At 46.0% G+C, this 16,761-nt stretch overlaps 1 protein-coding gene across 1 annotated transcript in view; it reads left to right on the top strand.

Annotated features, from left to right (window-relative positions):
* The window catches only part of NPAS2 (neuronal PAS domain protein 2), a 420,609-nt gene that overhangs the window by 376,324 nt on the left and 27,524 nt on the right, over positions 1–16,761 (top strand). The window lies entirely within an intron of this gene.

Raw genomic sequence — 16,761 nt, forward strand, 5'->3', positions numbered from 1 at the left:
TTTTTTTTTATAAACATCGTTTTATTAGACGTTACTCTGCATAGCATCACCAATGGACACTCAAAAAACATGATGATAAAGTCAGGACAGAAGCACAGTACTTTAACCATAACCAGGTGGGTTGATCATACAGACAAGTCACAGTTCCACAGCCGAGGCACATTTCAGTTCCTTTCCAAATTACTGCCTTAATCATTCTGCTCGGCCCATTCCAGTTGTCATCAGGGTGTGGAATTATTTGTTCCTGTACACCTCCCAGGGTTCCCCCACGTTATCCCATTTTCTGGGGCCTACCCGGCTCTAAAAATCATTTTTTTCCACTTGCTGGCACCAATACAGATCGCTTTCCAAATACACCACTCTGGGGGATTCGACTGAACCCCAAACCCTAGCTATATTTCTCTTTGCCACCCCAGATACCAATATCATTACCACTAAAACTGTTGAGCTCCATACAGTAATACTGAAGTAACAGATACTTTCTAAAAATACCCATATATCGAAAATCCATGCACAGGTAGGGTCTGTAGAGATGACACCTTTGTCAATGTTATAAAAGTAGCTCAAAGACAATCCTCACATTGAACAAGAAACACCACATAGGTTGTCAGCTGTGCCCACGGATCCTGGCAATCAAACAGGAACTCACAAGGCAGATGCAGGGTGTAGAACTAAATACACAGCCAAGTGAGACAAGGAGCTAGCAAGGAGGAGTGCTTGACAGGAAAGAAGGGAAAACAAAGATCACATTGGGAAGAAATCAAGTAACAAACCACATCATGTGTTTATATACGATGCAGCATTCTTTTTATCAGAACCCGCGCCACTTTTTTATCACTTGACAAGTTATTGGTGGACTTATTGTGGGGACCCAAGCGTAAAAGGGTCAGTCTAAACACACTGCAGAGAACGTGGCAGAAGAGAGGCCTGGAAGTTCCATGTTGGAGAACTATTATGCAGCCGCACAACTACAACATTCGGTACATTGGCTTGATAGTAATGATAATTGGGAAAAGTCGCTGCCGGAAGGGACGCTCGGTGGTAAAGATCGACCAGAGTTGTTAATGTTGCGGGCACGGGTGCCTGAGACTAGCCCTTACATTGTTCGTCACGTGTCGGGAATATGGGAATCGATAGTCCGGAGGGTGATGAAAAGAGCCCCGTACACCCCACGACATGCCATTATGGGTTATTCGGCCCTTCCAGCAGAGATCTGAGACCATGTTGGTGCAGAGAAAGCGGGAAGGGGGCTGCCTGACCATGGGGGACCTTTATGACAATAGCCAGTTTGTGACACAGGAGCAGGCAATGGAAATGTTTAAATTAGGCCAGGGTCAATTTCTACAATATGGGAAAATAGCACAGGTGGCAAGAGAGCTGTGGCCAATGTTTCGGGATGAGCCTTCTGTTTCTAAGGTGTTACAGACCCTACTAGGGATGGCCATGGGGCGCAGATTGATATCGCATCTCTATCGGGCGATTCGAGAAGCTGAGGCGGTCAGGGCACTGCCAGTACAGGCAAGGGGGGTAGCCCTGGCGGGAACCCCCATCGCGAAGAATGACTGGGTCAAAATACATGAAGGGGTGTAGAAGGTGAGCGCAAATGTGATGTTTAAACTCATCCAATATAATTACATACACCAGGTTTATTTAACACCCAAGATGCTACATAAGATATATCCGGAGCGTTCCGGGATGTGCCCTAGATGCGAGGAAGCGGAGGCGGAATTCATCCATATGGTTTGGTCCTACCATGGAATTGCAAGGCTTTTGGGCAGAGGTCCTGTACACGCTGCGTTAGGTGACAGGTTGGGAGATAACAAGAGAGATTCAGGTGGTGTTGTTGGGCTTGCTGCCCAGACCTAAGGTGAAAGGCCTGAGTTGGAGATGTATCACCCTGGGACTGGTGTTGGCAAAGAGGAAGATATTATATCGTGGCTGAGCCATCAACCGGACAAAGTGCTGCAATGGAAACGAGATATGTCGGAATGGGCGACAGCCGAGTTGATCAGAATGCAGCAGACTAGGCGGGATGAAAAGGTAGAGGACAATGTGCGGGCATAGAGGGCAATGCTAGGGGAATTGTCCAAAGACACTGCAGCTAGTGAACTGAATGAGGAAGATGGCGGGATTGCACAGGCACTGCACAGAACAAGGGATACATAGGAGTTAGGGGAACCCGCCCCGTAGGATTTACCAGACAATGTATGGATGAGGACTGAACGGTAACGGGATGGGTAGTCACATTGAACAGGGAGTAGACCAGACATGGCAAGGGAGGGGTGTTTGGGTTAAGGGTGGGTGGTGGGGGGTGTTGGCGATGGAGTTTTATGTTATGTTAAGTAAACCTTTTATAGCGCACGGCTACTCCATGGAGTGTCCCAGCTCTTTTATTGTAAACCTGTAACAAATAACACAACACAAAAAATAAGAGGCCCCAACAACAGAAAAGAAGAGCGCACTAAAGAGCAAAAAGCCAGGTTTTAAGGCCCTAACTAAAAGTCAACAGATTAGAAGAGCCACGTAGCGCCATGGGCAAGGTGTTCCAAAGCTGTGGTGCCAACAGCCTAAAAGAACGGCCTCCAATGCGGGCCCTTTTTACTCGAGGGACCACGGCAAGAAACAGTGACTCAGATCTCAGAGATCGTGGCGGATGGTAAAAGGCTAGCCGCCTTTAAAGATATTTTGCTCCAGAAGCGTGGAGAGCCGTATGGGCCAAGGTCAAGGTCTTAAAAACTATCCGCTTCCCTATAGACAGCCAGTGAAGCAACTGCAGAAGGCCAGAGGTTCTAACTCGCCTGTGGAGGCCAAAAATGGCCCACGCAGCCGAGTTCTGGACCACCTGCAGCCGTTGCAGGAGGTACTCCGGCAGGCCGAGATACAGGACATTGGAGTAGTCCAGTCTTGAACCGATTAAGGCCTGCACCGTAGTCTTCCTATGATCTTCTGAGAGCAAGGGGAGAAACTTCCGGAGCATCCTGAGGAGGCCAAAGCATGTTCCCCTTAGACCCAGGATCTGTGATCTCAACGTCAGGCCATTATCGATCTTAATCCCCAGATTCTTTGCTAGCTGGGAAGAGCCCACTGGAGGAAACATACTGACAGGCCACCATTCCTGCCAGTCTGGATCAGATCGGCAGCCGAAGAAGAGTACCTCAGATTTATCTGAGTTGCACTTGAGGCTGTTAAGCTGGAACCATTTAAAAACAGCCCCAAGGCACCCGCGGATACTCTCTCCATGGATGTATGACGTTACAACGCAGGCTATTACAACGCCTGCCTTTACAACGCGGTTTTTACATCGCAATCCATTACAACGCATAGTGCTTTTGGGTGTTGGATAGTGAATAGTTTAATTTACTATTCCAACTCCAGTCCCCGTGGACACTAGGGAAGGTGTTGGATAGTAAATTAAACGTATTCCCTATCCTAGAGCGCCCCCCAGCGCAATGCGTTGTAATGGTTTGCGTTGTAATGACCGTGTTGTAATGGTAGTGCGTTGTAAAAGTTTCGTTGTGAAGGTTGTTTACCGTTTTACATAGACACTTACAGGTCCCGGTAATTTATTATGGTGGATAGCATGGGGTACTCTCTAGGGGCTGAAATGAGATAAAAGATCATGTATACCAGTGGGGTGCTTTTAGAACAGGTCTGGTCAGGAAGATAATATAAGACGTACGTAGACTATACTTGTTATGTTTATCCAGTTATGATGCTTTGATATGTGTTGGAGAACATAGAATTGTTTTGTAATGGCAAGGAAAAATGTCAATAAAGATATTTTTTTAAGTAACAAACCACACAAGGGAACTGGAAGCTAAGACAGCAGGAAGGTAGCAAACTAGAAACTGGGCTAAGTTGAAAGGATAGAAGGCAAGGACTGGGAACATGTAACTACAGAGAGGTAAAGCACAAGGAACAAGAATGCACTAAATTAGTGCTGGCTCAGGAATCAGAAAGCAAGGTAGCACTGCAGACCATGCTTGCTAAAGGAATAAGGAATAGGCTACAGCTCAGGAATCAGGAATCAAGGAACGAGGATTAGCTACAGCTGAGGAATCAGAAATCAAGGATTAGCTACAGCTCGGAAACTCAAGAAACAAAAAGTTGGTCTAACAAGAACACTATTGAAATGACCAAAGCTGCTTTAAAGGTAACTGGAGCATAAAAGGGCTCACGGTGATCAGATGCCTCAGATGTGAGCAGGCTAGCACCAGTCAGCCACAGGTGTGCTGAATTGCTCCATAGCCTTTGACATGGTTCCAAGAGACAAACTAAGGGGAGTCCTAGAAGGAATGCGAGTTCCAGCTCCCATTGTGAACATTTAAAAGGCTACATTCTGGTACCCTGGCCCAAGTGAGGTGGGGAGGATGGGGCATCAACAGAAGCAATCCATATCAACAAAGGGGTAAGACAAGGGTGCGTGTTAGCACCCACACTATGTACTCTGTACATAAATTATGTTATAACGTTTTTGAGCAGGGATGGGTGTGATGCACCGTAAATAGGAGTGCAGAGGGCCCCTGCACTCCTTTTTGCAATTGACACTGCTTATTTCTAAGTCGCTCTAGCGGCTCCAGCAATTGTTGAATGACTACCAGGCATTTTGCCTGGAGCAGGGTTTGGAGCTCAGTGGTTCCAAGACCAAATGTATGATTTTCTCCTCCAGACTAACAACCCAGTGTAGAAGGCAGTTGCTTGTGGGTGATGTCCCTTGAGAAGTAATGGCTGAGTTTGATTATCTTGGTCTGAAACTTACAAAACACTTATATTGGGCCCCCAGGTAGAAAAGGCACAGTTGCCCGTGGTTCAACCAACGGTAATTATAGCTAAAATTCACAGGAAAACCATATCTAGAAGGGCGCGTCCCGCGCTAAAGATTTATAATTTTAAGGTTTTAGCAGCTGTTTTATATGGCGTGGAGATATGGGGTTGCACAAATCTTAATAACTTGTCAGTAATAGAGTACAAATTTCTTAGATCTCTGCTAAATCTTCTGGTGAGCACCCCATTGAATCGACTTTATGTGGATTAGGCGTAGAAAAAAAATTCCCACAAAAGCGAGCTTAGATTACTCATGTTTTGGCATTGACTATGGTCTACTACAGCACTAGAATCTTACAGGGTGGGTCTCTGTGATGTAGTTCCTCCAAAATATGTATGTAAGGTCTTGTGGCATCACACTCTTAAGACTCTCTTACAGAGGTTAAGCCTCAACATATACTGGGATCTTCCAAATACCCTATTTCAAATCCACAAGTCCAGTCTCAAAGCTGTTTATTGGGTAGTGTTGTGATTGACAATATATAAAATTGCAAAGGATCACTTTCTGCTGCTTGTATTGATTTTAAACCGACCCCGTTATTTGAGAGCACTATATATGAAATTGTCCCTCCACTAACAAGAAAGTTATACCGACAGTTCAGGTGCCTAATTGTAAAAACTTTTAAAAGGAAGTGGTGCAAAGTATTGGACATGGTGGATGAGAACTGTATTTGCTGCCAAGGAGGACCCCGAGTCACTTAAGCATGTTTTATTTGTTTGCCCTTTGTATAGACTGTCTAGAGCTAAATGGATAGCTCCACTTTGCAGAAACCTGGAAGTTAGAAAGCACCAGGAGGGGTACAGAATACTGCAGTCACATACATCTCGTATTGCTATATTCTGTATGGCCAAGTTCTTAACATCAATCTGGTGCAGGCGTGCTAAGTGCTCTCTTGGTAGTTCTTAGGCCGCCTCCTTTTGAAAGGGTCCTTTTATGAGTAGAAACATAGCTTTATTTCGATATATTAGACATATCATCAAAAGCATAACAGCACAATAAAAATTAAAAAATACAATACATTTTAACATTTAATCCTCACTTACAGATAGTGCAATTAGATACTTGCTAAAAACATAAAAATGGCAATAAAACATACACCTCAGTGTTTGAGCAGCTCTTAGCAAAAAGATCAAATACAAGTAGGAGGTATTTAGGTGGCTGGTACAGTTCGTGATTAGTGGAGACACAATTGCCTGGCGGATCTGATTCGCCATGTCCAGCCTAAGAATTTTGCTAAGCAGCAAGCATACAGGGGACGAGCATCCGATCTTAAAATGCGCAGGGCCTCCAGATGAAATCTGGTACCTAGGTTCCTACATAGAGGTTTCAGCCAAATGCGCCGCGGGGCTGCATAGGCTGGGCACTCAAACAATAAGTGGGCAACTGACTCAAGCTTGTTATCACAAAAGGGGCAATATGGTACAGTTTGCAGCGGTGGCTTCCAGCTTGCTGTCAACTGGCCAAGAGGCAACATGCCCACTCTAAATTTAAAGTATAGTGCCCTATCCCATGATTTGTGGAACAGATCTAAGTAGGATTCCCTAACAGGATGCTCTTTAACCATCAAAAATTCTCTGGAAGATCTACAGAGTTTAGAGTCACTATTTCTCCCATTTGCCACCCAAGTCCAATAGAGATTCTTTAGGGTCTGTTTAGTGGGGGAGGTTCTATTAACCCAGGCATCTCCAAGGCCGAGGTCATAAAGAAGCCGCATAACTTCCTTAAGCCAACGGACCTTGTGCCAGCCAGGGGTTGAGAGAACTTCCCTTAGGCCTTCCGCATAACTGGACAGTTCTGGAACCCTCCAGATTCGTGCCCACAGAAGGAGGGGACGCAGCCTTGCCTGCTCATCAATTGGTCGTGTACCTGTATCCAATAAAAGTGGGAGGGAAGGGGTGCTATGCGGGAGCCACAAGAGGTCTTTGTGGAAGTTATTTTCCAGGCGCCTCAAGTGGTCAACTTTCTGCACACCCCACAGTTCAGACCCGTACAGGACTGCGCTCACCGCCCGTGCCCTATATATATCTAGTACAGCACCTACTGGTTTGAGGGACGAGGCACATTGTTCCTTCAATAGGGCCCCTGTTATCCTCTTGTGAGTCAAAAGGGTCTTTTGATGGTGGGACTTCCAATTCATAGAATCACAGAGGCGGATACCTAGATAATCAAACTTTTACCCTTTCTAGCGGGACTGAATCCAAGGTGGGGGGAACAACAGTTTTCCTTGGGGGGTTTAGAACCAAGAATTTAGTTTTGCCTACATTAATTGCAAGACCCCTAGAATCACAAAATATCTTAAAGCTGGAGAGTAAAGATTGAAGGCCTTTTGGGGTTTTTGAGATCAGGAGGGTGTCGTCCGCAAATAGGAGGGTAGGAATTTTCCTGCCAGCCAGGGAAGGTGCATCAGCTGGATGTTTGAGTAAGTGCTCCACCACTCCATTAACATATAATGAAAACAGAGTGGGGGCAAGCACACAACCCTGGCAAACACCCCTATTTACGGGAATACGTGGTGTTTTTTGGCCCTGCTCTCCCCACCTGATCTGTGCAAAATTGCTCTCGTGAAACTTGGTAAGCATGCTTAGTAGGTACGAAGGGATTCCCAAACCCTCCAAGACATTCCACAACTGGACACGTGGGACCAGGTCAAAGGCAGTCCGTAAATCTATAAATGCGAGATACAGACTGCCCTTGCCCAGTACAACCACTTTCCAGTATAGCAGTAGTAAGCGAAATGTCTGTTCAATAGTCCCTACACCAGATCTAAAACCAGCCTGAAAGTCTGACAATACTAGGTTATCTTCAGCCCACTGTAAGATCCTGCCTAAAACTACCTTGCCAGCTACCTTCTGTGTGGAATCTAGCAAACTAATAGGGCGGTAGTTAGCGGGGTCTTCCCGACATCCCTTTTTAAAGATCGGGACGACCTCCGCACCCTTCCAGGAATCGGGGAAAGGTCCACCCCGCAGCGCCGCGTTCAGAAGTAGGGCAATAAGCTTGCTCCACACCTCCGGATTGGCCCTTATTAAGTCACCTGGGATGCCATCCGGTCCTGCCGCCTTATTAGGCACCAGGCACTTAATTGCCCCTTCAACTTCGCCGATTGCAAAAAGGATGTCCTCACCCGAGTAATCTACAGGCACTCGAGAGAGATCTGTCAATGCATCTAAGGATCCCTCCGGGATAGCATATAGGTTAGAGAAATGGGCAAACCACGCCTCCCCCGTGATATTACAGGTCAAAAGAGAGTTGGCGGGTTTATCTCTATCTCTCAGCAGTTTCCAAAAAGCCCTCGAGTCTTTCCTAGAGCTGGCCATCATTAAATCCTCCCAGTATTTAGTTTCATAGGCCCCCCTAGCCATGGACAAAGCTTTTTTGTAACTCTTCCTTGCAAGGCTAACAAGGCACGGTACCTTGGATTTTACTGCTAGTGTAAGTTCTCGTTTAGCAGCAGAACAGGAAGAAGAGTACCATTTAGCTCTGTTCTTTAAAGTGATCCTGCGCGAGGCCCCCACTCTACCCTGATGGACAACGAACAGCTCACTAAGTGATAAGGTAGTTTCAGTGAACACGTTGCAAACATCCGAAATGCTAGGTTCCATTGTGTCTATGCACATTTTCACAGTTGACATTATCGATTTTGCTTTGGCCATCCTCCCCTCATCTGCGGCAACTTTGTTCCATTTTAGCCGCCTACCACAATTCGAGGGGACTAATTCATGGGAAGATTTCCATGTGTGTGGGAAAGGAGTTGGGAACGTGTCTTCCCATGGCGGAGGAAGAGACAGGACTAATGGATTATGATCGCTATCAGTTGTCTCTAAAACCTCCATGTCTTGGAGGTAGGGCCAGAGTTTGTAGTTCAGCAAAATATAATCGATACGTGAAGTGTGGCCCACCCTATTATAGGTGTGTGCCCCCCTAGTATCTGACTTAGATCTGCCATTGGTGGCTCTAAGGTCATATTCCATACAGAGGCCATTAATGTCTATGGCACTTTGGGTCCACTTTTTAATCGGGTTTAAAGAAAGCGAGGGAATACCTCTCCTAACATCATCCTCCCAAGTATCTAACATATCGTCGCTGGCTAGTGGCTCAAAACAACAATTGAGATCTCCAGGCAGTAAGACCAAGCAATCTGTATTACAGGACCTGAGCTCATCCTCAATTCCTGTAGAGGATAACAAGGAGATACTACCCCTTGCCCCCCTTAGGTAGAGGTTAAACAGTTCTAGCTTTAACCCTCCTTGGCATTGAATAGATAGTCTCAACAGATCAGGAGATTTTGTTGGTATTTGCCTTATTGATAGCCCCAATGTGATGTTAACCCAAACGAGGAGACCGCCCGAAGGGCGGCCTTTGCTGCCACAGTCTTTGGATGCGGGTACAAAGTAGGTAGTAAAACCTACCCTGTGGCGAGGTTCCAGGCACCAGGTTTCTTGCAGAAGGCAAATCCCGAAGGGATCCACAAAAGTACTCCAATCGGGAGTATCGATGTTACGTGCAAGACCTGCAAAGTTCCAGCTTAGGAGCCTCAATAATGGCTTGCCTCCAACACTCAGCCCCAATGGGGAAACACATGCAGCGGGGCCAGTAACAGCACTATAATTTCTTGACACAGGTAACGCTACTAAAGGGTCAGCCATAACCCCCAATGGGATTGAAATGTCCTCTTTCTTAGGCAAGTTGGGTATAGGTACATCAGTGCTCTTTGTACTAGTTAGTGGAGACAACCGGTGCGAGTTCAATATGGTCATTGGGAGGGTGACAACCTCTTGCCCTGGATCCTCACTTTTTTTAAAGGTGGAAATTCTAGAGGCGCTGTTTGTAGCAGGTTTAATCGCCAGAGGTGAAAGGTCAAGTGCCACACGAGGTAAGGGGGCCATAGCATAGGATGGAGAGCCAACAGGCATAGAAAGTCAATCAACCTCTTCGAGGCACCCAAACCTATTAGAGGTTTGGACCCCAAGCCACCTTCTATTTGGGGCTTGCCACTTATTGTTTACCCCTCCACTAGCCTGGTAGCGTACAGACGACCATTCCCTCCCATGATTTTGGTTTGGACGTGGGGGGTAAAAGAATGTTAAAGGCCTCGGCACAATGGTTGGATCTTCCCCAAAATTAGACCAAGAGCATACGTGGTGGGCTGTACGTGGGTCCTCAAAGGACACCACTATACAGTCACCTGGGCTAGATTTCCGTGAGGGGCCCACCCAAGGGACTCTACGCACCATCAAAATTCTGCTTCGCACATCATTTGGGATCGGTCTATTCACGTTTAGCCAGTGAATGACCTTGTTCTTGAGGGACCCGTGATTTTCTTGCCAATTATTGTCAATTGCTGGCACGCCTGTCAGTATCACCACGTATGGGTTTGCGTCTGGGGGGAGATCTATGTATCCCCCGCGAAAGTTGCTCCTATTGTGAGTAGCCTGGGATATTGAGCAATCCGCCTTGGTTGGAAAGGACTTTGGGGCAACTCCTGTTTTATGATATATGGTAGATTGTGCAATGGGGTGCTTAGGTGACTTTGATATAGGAATAGAAGGTTTAGTGTCATAGCCCTTAGTGCGTGGTTTAGGTACTGGCCTAGGTGGAGATGGTGCATGGACGGTAGTATTAGGTATCGGTGGAGCTGGGATATCGTCTAGAATACCAATGGTTTCCTGACCTTGCAGACTAAGAGTTGCTAGTTCTATAATACTCTTTTCCACCTCTAACAGGTGGTTCTCAATACGTGAGAGTCTCAAGTCAAGTGGAGATAACAACTTTTTTAGGGTTTCCCAAACTATTTTTATAAAACCCACATCACTTCCTTCATGTTCATCTAAATGTGTTCCAGTACCATCTATTGTAACGTTTTCCTCGGTAATTCCCAGGGATGAGCTATCCTCATCTATTTCAGTAGACATCTGCGGAGGAAGAGGGGGCTCAGCCTCAGTGCTAATCACAGGGGGATCGCTAACATTGCATAAGTGGGCCATGACAACTTTGGCCTTCTTACGCGAAAAGGCAGACATTATATCACGTTTCCTTTTGTAAGTTGTGCCCTTAGTATTGGTACAAGGTGAATTGTCATGTAGCTCTGGAAACTGTGGTGTATTGGTGTGCAATTGATCTTGGACTATACCAATGGAGGCCCCGGGTGAGGGCTGTCTTAAGGCCTGCGGGTTGGGGCACAAAGTAGGTAATACAACAGGGGGAATAACTAAGGAATGGTGGACATCAGCCTGCGTTAGTATACACCGTGGGTTAGCTTGTCGCTCCGGAGTCAATGCGGCCGCAATATGGCCCAACGAAGATTTTTTGGACTCGGCAATAACCTGGGACAATCTCCTTGCTGATTCCAGATCAAGGGAAACACGTTTTTGCATTTTAGTGATTTCCTCATCTATGGCAGTATTTGTCCTCGTGATAAAATCGTCTAATGTCCCATTTTGCTTCTGGAGCCCCTTTGCAGCCCTGCTGCGGCTTACCCTTGTACACATCTCCTAGTGCACTATGCAAAACAATTTTAACAATAGACAGGTTCAGTTGAATATTACCGAAAAAAGGGGAAAGACGAAAGGGGGGTAGCCCAACCCAACCTCTTCCGACCTCGAACGGCCTCAAACGGCCCGGTCTTAGCCCGGTCTGAGCCCCGGGCTGCGTCCTGCGCTGCGGGAGATCTGTTCCTATATATAGTGAGAGGGTAATATCGGCGGAGGTCGGGCCGGCAGGGAGAGCGGACCGGAAGCTGTTGAACGGTCACGCAGGGACTCCTGGGTAATGGAGTCCCTGCAACGCTCGCAGCCCTGCAGCCCTCAACCAAAGTCCCGCTCTCTTGTGCCCCCAGTCAGAAATCCAGGCTGCTGCCCCTCTAGGACTTCAGCGAAGTGGCACCCACGGAGCGGGTGCGGCGAGGTCCGGTGTCCGGTCGAGGTATGCACAAGGTAAAATAAGGGCCTCCTGGCAAATGCGCTCTGTTTGTGAATGGTGTCCCAAGGATACAAGGGCAGGAGCGATTTAAAAAGCCCTCCAGTGGGCGGTGGCCGTGCCTGCAGGGAGAGCGGACCGGAAGCTGTTGAACGGTCACGCAGGGACTCCTGGGTAATGGAGTCCCTGCAACGCTCGCAGCCCTGCAGCCCTCAACCAAAGTCCCGCTCTCTTGTGCCCCCAGTCAGAAATCCAGGCTGCTGCCCCTCTAGGACTTCAGCGAAGCGGCACCCGCGGAGCGGGTGCGGCGAGGTCCGGTGTCCGGTCGAGGTATGCACAAGGTAAAATAAGGGCCTCCTGGCAAATGCGCTCTGTTTGTGAATAGGGTCCTTTTATATTGTACTGTGCCATTGGGACAAGTTTTAGCTTATCTATGTCTTTTTGTATCTATAGATAATATTTATATATATATATTTTTTTTTTTTTTTAAAGAAAAGTACTTTTATGGTGAATCTCTGTGGCCTTTTAAAATGATATTTTCTTCTTTCACTTCTTTTCGACTGATACATCAGCATTTTAAAGTCTTATGTTGTATTATCTGTGCTTGTAAGCATTTTGTTTTGTGTTGTAATTTTTTTCATCTATAGTGATCGAAATAAAGTTGTACTGACATAATTGCTCCACCCATCCTTGGTCTGCAGGGTTGAAAAGCAGGAAATTCTAGGTAATGGAGTATTAGGCCTGAGTGGACTGGCTTCCACAAAACCCAGCATGAATTGGAACTGGATGGGAATTTCCAAATACCATCCAAGAATCTGGAAATGAGCATATGTATATAGTGGAAGATTTGAAATCTTATTAGAACCATGGCGAGTCCTACAGGAAGGACCCCTGGTAGAGGGCATTAGAATGCAGCAAGTGAATTGTTTCAGGGAGGGGCCCCTCAATTTAATCAATTAGGAAGAGTGTACTGACCTTGCTCACCCCGGGGGTAGAACTCAGGTGGGCAGTGGAGCGCCACGTGCTCCGTCACAGCAAGGGGTCAAACGTCACCCACTTTTTCTGGTGAAGTCTCGGGCCCCGTTGAGCCGTTTCGCATTTGACACCTGGTGGTGAGCTTTAGCCACCAGGAGCAGTTCTGGCATGGCCTCCAGCCCTCAAAGGTAGCGTAATTTGCAGGGAGTTGGTTATACTATCTCCCTGTACCAGCTTTCCTCCTTTCCTCTGTCTCTGGTGCTCCTCTCCTCCTTTTGGGGCACAGAAGTCAAGATCTTCCCCCAACTGGTCCTCTGGGGGCATAAAAGGGCCAGCCTCCCTGTCCTTGTGAGAGACCCACTGGAGTCAACTGGGGCAGAGTCCTTAGGGCCAGATGTACGACGTGATTTTGCATGTGCAAGCGGGTTTGCAAACCCGTTTGTGCATGCAAAATCACTGTTGGCGATGTACAATTCCTAAACAACTAGTCGCAATTTATTTGCGACTCCCTATTTAGGAATTGCGAGTTGCAATTAAGAAGGATTGCAAAACACTCGCAAATTACCACCCTCTTGAAGAGGGTGGTAATGCAGTTGCAATTTGGAAGGGGTTCCCAGAGGACCCCTTCCACTTTGTGACTGTCTCTGGAAATATTTTTTAAGGGCTGCCCTTAAAAAATGAAATGAAAACGTTTCATTTCATTTTTTTAAAATGCATCCTGTTTTCCTTCAAGGAAAACGGGCTGCATTGAAAAAAAAAAGATGATTTATTAAAAAGCAGTCCCAGACATGGTGGTCTGCTGTGCCCAGCAGGCCACCATCCCTGGGAGGGCTGGCATTCCCAATGGGCTCGCAAATTGCGAGATGCTAATTAATACTAATGAGCCTTGCAATTTGCGACCCCATTGGGAAACGCAAAACAGTGTAATAACACTGTTGTACATTTCATTTAGCGCCTCGCAATGAGTCGCAAATTGAGAGGTGCTAAATGAAAGGCTTGTACATAAATCGCCTGAGTATGTGAAGCTCCAGACTCGATTTAAGGCTTTCAACTGAATCGAATCGATCGATCCCAGAACGCGCTTAAAAGAAAAAAAAGAAAGAGATAACAAGACACCAGAAAAGACCCGTGTCCTTTCGCGGAGTGACTAAGAACTCCAGTGAATAATTCTACTACGGTAGTCCTAAAACATCAACTCAACTATTAAAGAATACGTGCTTTCGAGTAGGACTGATTTCAGAATGTGCAGTAAAGAAAATAAGAAACAATAAAAGATAAATGCTGACTCTCGGGTCATCAAGATCCGACTGCATTCTTTTGAAGCAAACCTGTATGACACATTCGAATACGGTTGCTAGCATCTTTATTCAGGGTTCAACTTCTGTATATTTATATTGTCCTGAAGATGGTGTCTGAACTGAGAAGATAGAGACCGAAACGTCGACTCGCGCTTTTTCCTCTATTGATTTTTGTATTCAATTTTAAAGAGGAAAAGTGTTACAACATGTTACAGTGAAGGTGTTTTTGATTATATATGGTTTTCCCTTCTTGTCACATTGTATATATACATCTCCAGTACCCTCTCAAATATATAAAGTGAAAACATATATTTTAAATCAATCAATATTCATTGCAAATTTGTGAAGTGTTATGCTATTGTTTAGCTGGGGCCAGAATAATCTAGGCCTATGATTTATTTCCTATTAAAATTTGAGAATTAGTTTTACCCAAACTAAATCCCTTGAAGGCAACCTTTACCTTATCATTTATATAGCCCAAGCCCTCAAGGGTATATTGGGTCTCCCACTTTGTGTACAACTTTTAGAAAGTGGCAAACACAAGGAGATGATGGACGGAGCGCTGAAACTTTTCAGACACTCACCCCAGTCACAGATCTGGGTTGAATCCATCATCATTCTTTAGCTCACTTCGCCACCTCAGTTCAGACCCAGCTATATGCAAATCAATCTTGACCCTGTGCCTCATGGGAACAGTCCAGCCCAAACTGCCAAGCCAGGTCTTCCCTGAACTAGAAACAAGCATCCATGGGACCAGTTTCTGGGTAACACCCTTCACCAGCCAAGCTAGCTTGAATCCAGTGGCAAAGTGAGCAATGGACTCACATCTGGGCATATCCTGCCAACTTAGGGCGAACAAAGCAAATACAAGGAGGTGATATGCGGAGCGCTGCAACTTTTCAGACACTCACCCCCAGTCACAGATCTGGGTTGAATCCATCATCATTCTTTAGCTAACTTTGCCATGTCAGTTCAGACCCAGCTATATGAAAATCAGTGTTTCTGGCACAGGTTTTCTCTTAGTGTGTACTTCTCTTAACCTGACTAGAGTGGTGGTTCCTACCTGGCCTGGGTGTATACCTCAGCCAACCAGGAATGCCATTTTTAACAAGTTGAAAAAAGTGTACAGTGAACATGAAGGGTGGACTTGTCGATTGGCCAACTCATCCTGTAGGAGCCTTTTTCCACACATATCATGGCAGATGTGTGGCATAAAAAGTAGGACTTTTTGTTTCTGAGGATAAAATTAAGTGAAAGAGCAGAGGCAGGACACTACCTGAAGTGGAAGGAGAACAGGTTTTCACCCAAGGAGAGTGCACTTTCCTACACTCGATTACTGCAATGCGGTCTGAGATGGTACAGACATCAGCACCATAAAAAAAGATCTGAGAGCAGTAGAAGATAAACTTAAGAGACAGGAGCAAGAAGAACTGGTGAGCAGAGTAACAGCTTTGGAGACTAAGTGTGAAGAACCTGGAACCTTTTAAGCCTAATATTATAGACATGTTTTTTTGTTGAACCTCAAACTGGAACGCTTGGATAACTTATGGAAGGAGCCCCTGAAGAGGGTGTTGGGTTATCCTAGGCATATCAGCTGAATCTCTGTGAGATTAAATGATTAACGTTCGTGAGCTGTTGAAACGGTAGTTGGAGAGGATTCAGTAAATGGTAGTGGCTGCACATTGACTACTCAAGAAACCTAGAGGAAACAATTCTGCTGCAGGAGGTACTGTGCTGGTCCTTCTGCAGGCAGGCCCCTCTACAGGCTCTGCCTGTATTGGAGAGATAGTGCAGTCCAGTGTAAAAAAGAGGAAAGTTGGCTTTCGAGTGTGTCCTACCTTGCCCTTTCCCCTGTCCTATTGTGATGCACTCTAGAAACTGGTGGTGGGGAATGGTTATTATTGAATTTAATGAATACTGTGGGCCTAATTTATGAGTTTTTGCCATATGGCAGTGCCGCAGGCCTTCAAGCGGTGCTGCCCTACAGCAAAAAAAAGGGCAGGAATGCGCTGTATCCATCAGATACGGTGCATTCCTGTCCTTTTCCCCTGCGCTGGCACACAATGGGCTGCTGTGCACCAACACAGGCACCTTTGCTCCATGGTGCAAGGGTGCCGGCGTTGCGGGGAGGTTTATTTTTGTGCAGGATAGGAAACCTTCCTGCACAAAAACAATCACAAAAGGTTTTTTCCTCTTGTGCGCTGCAGAATGGAGCACACATACAAAAAGGAAACACAAGGATAAATAAAGATATTTCTCCTCGTTGGGCCTTCCCCACGCCTAGCCTGGGAGGCATATGTTTTTGGCGCTGCCTCAGAGTTACGATCTCTCGTAAATCTGAGGCAGTGTCACAAAGCCATGGATCTTGCTGGGAACGTCCCCAGCAACACCCATCACACGCCCCTTTGATGCAGAAAAATGCGTTAGAGGGATCAATATTTAGAAGGAAGCATTAAGCCCAAAAAAAGTGGCTTAGTGTTACCTGTTAAATATAGCAGGCTCCTGCGCCACTGGAGCGTCAGAAAAACTGATGCACCGGCTGCATAAAGGGCTCATTAATAAGCCCCTGTGGGTTTTCTTTGATAAGTAAGTTTGGGATCAGAGTAGTTAATTTGTACTTGTTATTTACTGTAACATACTACCCTTTGCAGTGGGATTTAAAACAAGTTTTTACCTAAAAAGAAAAAGTATTTTAGTTCGTGCACAGTTAAATTCCAAACATACAATTGCAAATGTGCACAGTGAAAA

The sequence above is a fragment of the Lissotriton helveticus genome, chromosome 8, assembly GCF_964261635.1.
Source record: "Lissotriton helveticus chromosome 8, aLisHel1.1, whole genome shotgun sequence".
Classification (NCBI taxonomy): domain Eukaryota; kingdom Metazoa; phylum Chordata; class Amphibia; order Caudata; family Salamandridae; genus Lissotriton; species Lissotriton helveticus.